We start from the raw sequence: 8,483 nt of genomic DNA, 5'->3' as shown, positions 1-8,483 counted from the left end.
CTGCCTTCACTCCCGGCCTCCATAAATCGCTTCATTATACATGGGGAAATTAACGATTCCTCTCGGCAGCATTTGGAGCTGACCAAGGTTCACTTCTCCAGCCTCTTTAAATTTCTAAAACAATCCGGAAAATCCATTTTTATCTCTGGTCCAACTGCCCCGCTGTCTCAAAGCAAGGAACATTTCAGTAGAGTCTTATATCTCAGCCACTGGCTACAATCCGCATGCAGGTCTCACGGTGTAACTTTCATTGAAAACTTTAATCTCTTCTGGAATCGCACATCTCTCCTCAAGGCCGACGGCATTCACCCAAACAATCAGGGCTCCCAGCTGTTAACAAGCAACATTCAACTCGCCGTGCAATACGCCCCACGTGAATGACTGTTTTCATCTGACGTCAACACACACACCTAGCCCCCCCTCCTCTCCTCAATGTGCTGTTTCCAGCGAGAGCTCCTCCTACTGGCCCCACGGATCACCAACACCTTCTACTGTTGCTCTCCCCATTCAGACTATCCTGTCAGATAGAATGTCCTGTGTGTGGGGCAGTTTCAAAGCTGCAAATAAAAACAACCTCATCCACATCAAACTCAGTAGCCCCCCTGCCACCTCGTGTAACCTGGCCCTTTTAAACGTGAGATCACTCTCAAATAAGTCTTTCATCCTAAATCTTTCAACCCTAACCCTACCCCTAACCCTACCCCTCTTTTTAACAGAAACCTGGCAGAAGCCTGGTGAGCACAGACATCTTGTGGAAGTATGTCCCCCCAGCTATGACTACTTTGACTCCCCTAGGTCTAGTGGTCGTGGGGGAGGCATTGCTGTCATCTTCAGGAACTGCCATAAATGTACTCCTATTAGTACTGATGTTTTCTCCAGCTTTGAGGTACTGATGTTTAAAATCAGTGCTTCTGACCCAGTTCTCTGTGTGGTCGTGTATCGCCCCCCTAGGCTGGATGCTATTTTTCTGTCTGAGTTTACTGAGTTTATCTCCTCAATTGTTGTGAAATATGACAGAATATTAATCTCTGGTGACTTTAACTACCATGTCCACATGCTGAATGATGCCAAAGCTGCTGAATTTATCAATATTATGGACTCTTTTAACTTTGCTCAGATTGTTTGTTCCCCAACCCATAACCTTGGTCATACACTGGATTTAGTTTTTACCCTTGGTCTGACTGTTCCCTCACTTGCCGTTGAGGATCTGGGGATCTCAGATCATCTGTGCATCCAGTTTTCTACCATGATTCATATCGTTCCCAAACCTCAACTACCAGCCTCTTTTACTTGCACCTTAAACCCAGCTTCTCTGCTCTTCTGCAACATTGTGTCCTCCTCTTCCCCCCTGAACACAGAGGAGCCAATCAACCAGTTTAATTCCACTTGTGCTGATATCTTGGACTCTGTTGCCCCACTGAAAATCAGAAAACCTAAAATAAAAACTCAACCCTGGCTCAATAATGACATTCGCGCTCTCAGACAAGCCTGTAGGAAAGCTGAAAGAAGGTGGAAAAAAGACAGGCTTCAGGTCTCCTATGAGATACTGAGAAACTGTCTCACAAACTATCAACTTTCTGTTAGAACAGCTAGGGAGAAATACTTTGCTGACATCATCTCAAAATACTCACACTCCCCCAAAGTGCTTTTTGAGACAATTAATGGAGTTCTTCATCCTGCCACTGTTGCCTGCCCTGAACCATCCACAGTGACTTGTGATGATTTTTTAAATTTCTTCACTTGTAAAATTGCTAACTTGCGGTCTGCTATTTCACCTCCTGACTATGACCCTCCTGCCCCCCCCCCCGTGCTATTGTCCTAAGCAAGTTTGAGCCTGTGTCCCTTACTCACATTAAAAATATCGTTTCACACACCAAGCCATCTACTTGCCCCCTCGACACTGTTCCTACTCGCCTGTTAAAGGATGTTTTTGACACTGTTGGTCCCACTATCTCTCTCATCCTTAACAGTAGCTTAGCCAATGGTTCTGTTCCTTCTCCTTTTAAACATGCAATTGTACAACCCATTATCAAGAAGCCGAACCTTGATCCCTCCATCTTAAATAACTTCCGGCCTACTTCAAAACTGCCCTTTCTCTCCAGAGTTCTAGAAAAAAATGGTTTATTCTCAGCTCTTTCCTTTCTTAGAAGACAATAGCTTTTTGGAGAAATTTCAGTCTGGTTTCAGGACACATCACAGCACTGAATCAGCACTACTCAGAGTCACAAATGATCTCTTGTTGTGCATGGACTCTGGTAATTGTGCCCTACTAGTGCTACTAGACCTTAGCTCTGCCTTCGACACGGTTGACCACAATACTCTCCTGCAACGTCTGGAGCATCAAGTTGGCATTCGAGGTTGCGCCCTCCAGTGGTTTACATCTTATTTAACAAATAGATTGCTTTCTGTCAAGTCTGGTAGCCATATCTCCTCATCAGCCCCCATCACCTGTGGAGTACCCCAAGGCTCCATTTTAGGACCCATTCTCTTCACCCTGTACATGCTCCCCCTAGGCTCCATTTTTCAAAAATACAATATCTCCTATCATTGCTATGCCGATGACACGCAGCTCTACCTCCCGCTAAAACCCAGCAATAACAATAACAGCACAGTTAAGTCTCTTCTTGACTGCCTCCATGAAGTTAAATGCTGGATGGCCTTAAACTTCCTCCAACTTAACGACAGCAAAACCGAAGTCATACTCTTTGGTCCCTCCCACTCCGTCCAGGGTTTAACCGATCACTTAGGTCCGCTGTCACCAAACCTCCATGCCTATGCAAAAAACCTTGGTGTTGTCTTCGACTCTGCCTTAAGATTTGACTGACAAATCAATACTGTTGTCAAAGGGTCCTTTTTCCAGCTCCAAAACATCTCCAAAATCAAACCTTTCCTTTCTTCAAGCCACTTAAAAACCATCACAAATGCCTTGATCACCTCCCGACTGGACTATGGCAATGCATTATATCTGGGTGTCCCTAAATCTTCCTTGTCACGCCTGCAGCTTGTCCAGAATGCTGCTGCAAGACTGATAACTGGCACAAGGAAAAGAGACAGCATAACACCTGTGCTGGCATCCCTGCACTGGTTACCAGTCAATTACAGGATTGAATTTAAGGTTTTATTGTTTGTTTTTAAAGCTGTAAATGGCCTGGCTCCCCAATATATTTCTGAGCTCTTACATCCCCTTTTAAATTCCAGAGCACTCAGATCCTCAAACCAGCAGCTTCTGGCTAAAAAGGGCAAAGGGGATCGTGCATTCGCGGTGGCTGCACCCAAACTTTGGAACAGTCTAACTCTCTCCATTAACGATTCCCAATCTGTGGACACTTTTAAGGCTAGACTTAAGACCCACTTTTACTCTAAAGCTTTTGAGCTCCTGAACTCTTATCCTTTTTTTTTTTTTTTTTTTTTAGTCTTTTGTATTTCCACTCTCCAATTCGTTCCTCTACTTTTGGATTTGTGTATATGGGACTATACATTATATTGCTACGTATCTTGATCTCTGCACTTTGTTATTTTGTGATTTTACCTTTACTGTACAGCACTTTGGTCAACTTAGGTTGTTTTTAAATGTACTTTATAAATAAATTTGATTTGATATATATATATATACACAGTACAGGCCAAAAGTTTGGACACACCTTCTCATTCAATGCGTTTTCTTTATTTTCATGACTATTTACATTGTAGATTCTCACTGAAGGCATCAAAACTATGAATGAACACGTGGAGTTATGTACTTAACAAAAAAAGGTGAAATAACTGAAAACATGTTTTATATTCTAGTTTCTTCAAAATAGCCACCCTTTGCTCTGATTACTGCTTTGCACACTCTTGGCATTCTCTCGATGAGCTTCAAGAGGTTGTCACCTGAAATGGTTTTCCAACAGTCTTGAAGGAGTTCCCAGAGGTGTTTAGCACTTGTTGGCCCCTTTGCCTTCACTCTGCGGTCCAGCTCACCCCAAACCATCTGGATTGGGTTCAGGTCCGGTGACTGTGGAGGCCAGGTCATCTGCCGCAGCACTCCATCATTCTCCTTCTTGGTCAAATAGCCCTTACACAGCCTGGAGGTGTGTTTGGGGTCATTGTCCTGTTGAAAAATAAATGATCGTCCGACTAAACGCAAACCGGATGGGATGGCATGTCGCTGCAGGATGCTGTGGTAGCCATGCTGGTTCAGTGTGCCTTCAATTTTGAATAAATCCCCAACAGTGTCACCAGCAAAACACCCCCACACCATCACACCTCCTCCTCCATGCTTCACAGTGGGAACCAGGCATGTGGAATCCATCCGTTCACCTTTTCTGCGTCTCACAAAGACACGGCGGTTGGAACCAGAGATCTCAAATTTGGACTCATCAGACCAAAGCACAGATTTCCACTGGTCTCATGTCCATTCCTTGTGTTTCTTGGCCCAAACAAATCTCTTCTGCTTGTTGCCTCTCCTTAGCAGTGGTTTCCTAGCAGCTATTTGACCATGAAGGCCTGATTGGCGCAGTCTCCTCTTAACAGTTGTTCTAGAGATGGGTCTGCTGCTAGAACTCTGTGTGGCATTCATCTGGTCTCTGATCTGAGCTGCTGTTAACTTGCGATTTCTGAGGCTGGTGACTCAGATGAACTTATCCTCAGAAGCAGAGGTGACTCTTGGTCTTCCTTTCCTGGGTCGGTCCTCATGTGTGCCAGTTTCGTTGTAGCGCTTGATGGTTTTTGCGACTCCACTTGGGGACACATTTAAAGTTTTTGCAATTTTCCGGACTGACTGACCTTCATTTCTTAAAGTAATGATGGCCACTCGTTTTTCTTTAGTTAGCTGATTGGTTCTTGCCATAATATGAATTTTAACAGTTGTCCAATAGGGCTGTCAGCTGTGTATTAACCTGACGTCTGCACAACACAACTGATGGTCCCAACCCCATTGATAAAGCAAGAAATTCCACTAATTAACCCTGATAAGGAAACCATTTCAGGTGACTACCTCTTGAAGCTCATGGAGAGAATGCCAAGAGTGTGCAAAGCAGTAATCAGAGCAAAGGGTGGCTATTTTGAAGAAACTAGAATATAAAACATGTTTTCAGTTATTTCACCTTTTTTTGTTAAGTACATAACTCCACATGTGTTCATTCATAGTTTTGATGCCTTCAGTGAGAATCTACAATGTAAATAGTCATGAAAATAAAGAAAATGCATTGAATGAGAAGGTGTGTCCAAACTTTTGGCCTGTACTGTGTATATATATGTATATGTATATGTATATATGTGTGTGTATATATATATATATATATATATATATATATATATATATATATATATATATATATATATATATATGTGTGTGTGTGCGTGTGTATCTATGTATGTGTATAATATATATATATATATATATATGTGTGTGTGTATATGTGTGCCAGACCAATTGTGGGTGGGCCTTAAATTACAAACGTTAGTAGATCACTGTTTGACGTAATCATAATGACTGACTGATATAGTGCTATATTACCTATGCTTGCTTCATACAGATTTTAATTGCTTGATGCTCCTTAAATATTTGATTGCATTTAATAATGTTTCAGTGCATTGGACGGACCTACCCGCGATCGCTTTCCTTGGTTCTGACCAAAGAAGAGTGCTAGGCGGCGCTGGGGGGGAGCTTGGGGGTACATCAGCACCCCCAAAGAAGCCCATAGCAGCCCTGTAGCACTCCCAAGAAATGCTCAAACAAAATTTCATTTTTTACTGTCACTGAATAAAATTGTTTTTGTTCAATTATGTGACATTATCTGGTGGTCATATTATTAATAGGCTATCTATGAATAGGCTAATGCATCAATTAGCGAACGTACTATAAATAATGTATTATCAGGTGCCAGCAATCACAATAACAGATGCATGTTCTTCTTTAAAGACGTCTAGTGGTGAGTAACAATATATTAGTCTGCCATAGGCTCAGTACAGGGATTATTTTTTATTATATCCTGGCATAGTCGATGGTGTTGTTGTATTGCGTTGGTGTGGGCCGTTTCAGGGCCAAGGACAGTGTCCGTGATAAAACTGTCCTTGGTCCTGAAACGGCTTATGGCTGTCTGTTAAGGACTTGGAGTTGTGGATACCAGCTCTCGTTCATCTCCTGGTTGCAGCGATGACTCCAAGACCGTTTGTGCACATTTAAGGTACCTAAACAAAGACTGTTGCAACATAACCTACTACTAGAAATTAATTTAGACATATAGCAGTTGATTCACACTTCCAGATCACTTGGAGCTAGCCTAGCCTACCGGTAGGCTACATCCGATCCCGAACCTCACATATCCGCTGAACTTGCGCAGAAGCATCAAAATAGACATAACCAGCTTTTTAAAATCATTTTTAAAACTAAACTTTTAGACTATTTTAGTACAAATTATATGATTATTAGCTGATTTTTAATCATTCATGACAAAATTAAAATATTTTAAAAAGTTTTTATTTTTTTGAAGAAAAGTTTAGGGTGGGCCTGTCGAAAAGTGGGTGGGCCTAGGACTGTCAGGCCCACCCATAACACCATGCCTGGTGCATGAAACCCATTTAAAATGAGGTGTGCCTTATTAGACCTACTTGGCCAAATCATTCTACATTGGTGTGGGGTGTCTGGGTCCAGTAATGTGAAAGCTATTGAAGAAAATAGACTTTTCCCATAGAAAACCAATGGAGTTTTGTTATTGTTTTCTGCCTATAACAGAAACGGTCGGGGCAGCATGGCTCGACTGGACGCAGCTAAAAGTTACAGAGGAAAAGGCCCACAGTATTGTATGTGTACTACTGCAGTAACTTCATTCATCTCACAGACTGATTAGCGAAGCTCGTATAACATATAGACCAATGTCACACTGTAGACTAATTAACAGACAGATTAAACAAATGAGCAGCTCTGTGTGTCTGTTTGCGGAGAGTGTGAGAGAAGAGAGAAGAACACTGGTATGCATTATGTCACCAAACTTGGCCCTATATTGATATAAACGGTATTGTCTGAATCTATATCATGCTTGAAAACATATCGATATATGGTAAAGAAAACCGATATACTGCCCAGCCCTAGCATCAAATACCTGGTCAGATTTCTAGTCTTGTTTATTTATCCTTTAATGAGCTATTGATTGATTGACTCATAAGTTTTTTAAGAATGTATTTTGTGAAGGCAGAATCCTTGAATGGCTGTCTTTGTTTAACATTTTAAAAAGTTTGACTTCTTATTTTAAATGGTAAAAAAGTTTTTAAATTAAAACGGGGGAAAAAACTGATTTTTTAGTGGGTCCCCATAGTGTGCCCATTCCACAGAGCCACTCCCCCATACACTGAGAATCAGTTTAGTCTGACAGCTGCAAGCTAGAAAGTTATCTGCTGTGCCAAGTGGTTTAAGTGATAATGACAGGCAGCACAGCAGCATCTTGAAAATGAAAATATTTAGTGTGGTTTGTGGCTCTGGCTTATCCAATCACTGTGCCATATTTTGAAAATGGAAAAAAGATTTTTTAATTATATCCTAATTTCGCACATACTACTTGTGTAGTAGTGTGTAGTTTCTACTTTGAGAGACCAGTTGGATATACTGCCACATTAACAGAAACCACACTGGAGAAGGCCAGTGTCTGTTAGTTTCTGTGAATTTTAAGTGAATTTGGTAGCACATCCAACCAACCTCGCAACTACAGACCATGTGTAACCACACCAGCTCAGGACCTCCACATCCAGTGTCTTCACCTGTGAGACTGTCTGAGACCAGCCACCCAAACAGCTGATGCAACAATTGGGTTGCAAAACCAAAGAATTTCTGCACAAACCATCAGAAACTATCTCAGCGAAGCTCATTTGCATGCTCACTGTCTTCACCAGGGTCTTGACATGGCTCCAGTTCATTGCTGTAATCAACTTGTGTGGTTGTGTGGCTAGTTGGATGTACTGCCAAATTCATAGAAGCCACATTGGAAATGTCTTATGGTAGTAAAATGAACATTCAGTTCACAGTCAACACCTGTGGTGGACATTCCTTCAGTCAGCATGTCAATGGCATGCTCCCTCAAAACTTGCAACATCTGTGTCATTGTGTTGTGTGATCAAACTACGCATTTTAGATTGGCCTTTTATCATGACCATCCCCAGACACACCTGTGTGGTAATGATACTGTTTAATCAGCATCTTGATATGTTACACCTGTCAGGTGGATGGATTATCTTAAAAAAGGAGAAGTGTTCACTAACATGGATTTTAACAAATTTGTGACCACAATTTAAGGGAAATATATCTGAGTGCAAAGAAGTCCTGAACTTAAACCTGTAAAAAAACAAAACAATGGGAGGATAAACAAAAGTGCAATGTTTACATTTTGTTTAGTATATTTGTCTTCATTTCTTTGTGTGTGGTGATATCTACTAACATTGAAATAAGTGAATGTAATCTGTATAAAAATGACCTTAATATCACCAGTGATGTTTCTGTGTTTGTGCTAATA

At 41.5% G+C, this 8,483-nt stretch overlaps 1 protein-coding gene across 5 annotated transcripts in view; it reads left to right on the top strand.

Moving 5' to 3' along the window:
• crtc3 (CREB regulated transcription coactivator 3) overlaps window positions 1-8,483 on the top strand; it is a 218,408-nt gene that overhangs the window by 112,514 nt on the left and 97,411 nt on the right. The gene's annotated exons all lie outside the window — the stretch shown is intronic.

The sequence above is a fragment of the Epinephelus lanceolatus genome, chromosome 2, assembly GCF_041903045.1.
Source record: "Epinephelus lanceolatus isolate andai-2023 chromosome 2, ASM4190304v1, whole genome shotgun sequence".
Taxonomy (NCBI): domain Eukaryota; kingdom Metazoa; phylum Chordata; class Actinopteri; order Perciformes; family Serranidae; genus Epinephelus; species Epinephelus lanceolatus.
This window is presented reverse-complemented; position numbering and strand designations above follow the sequence as displayed.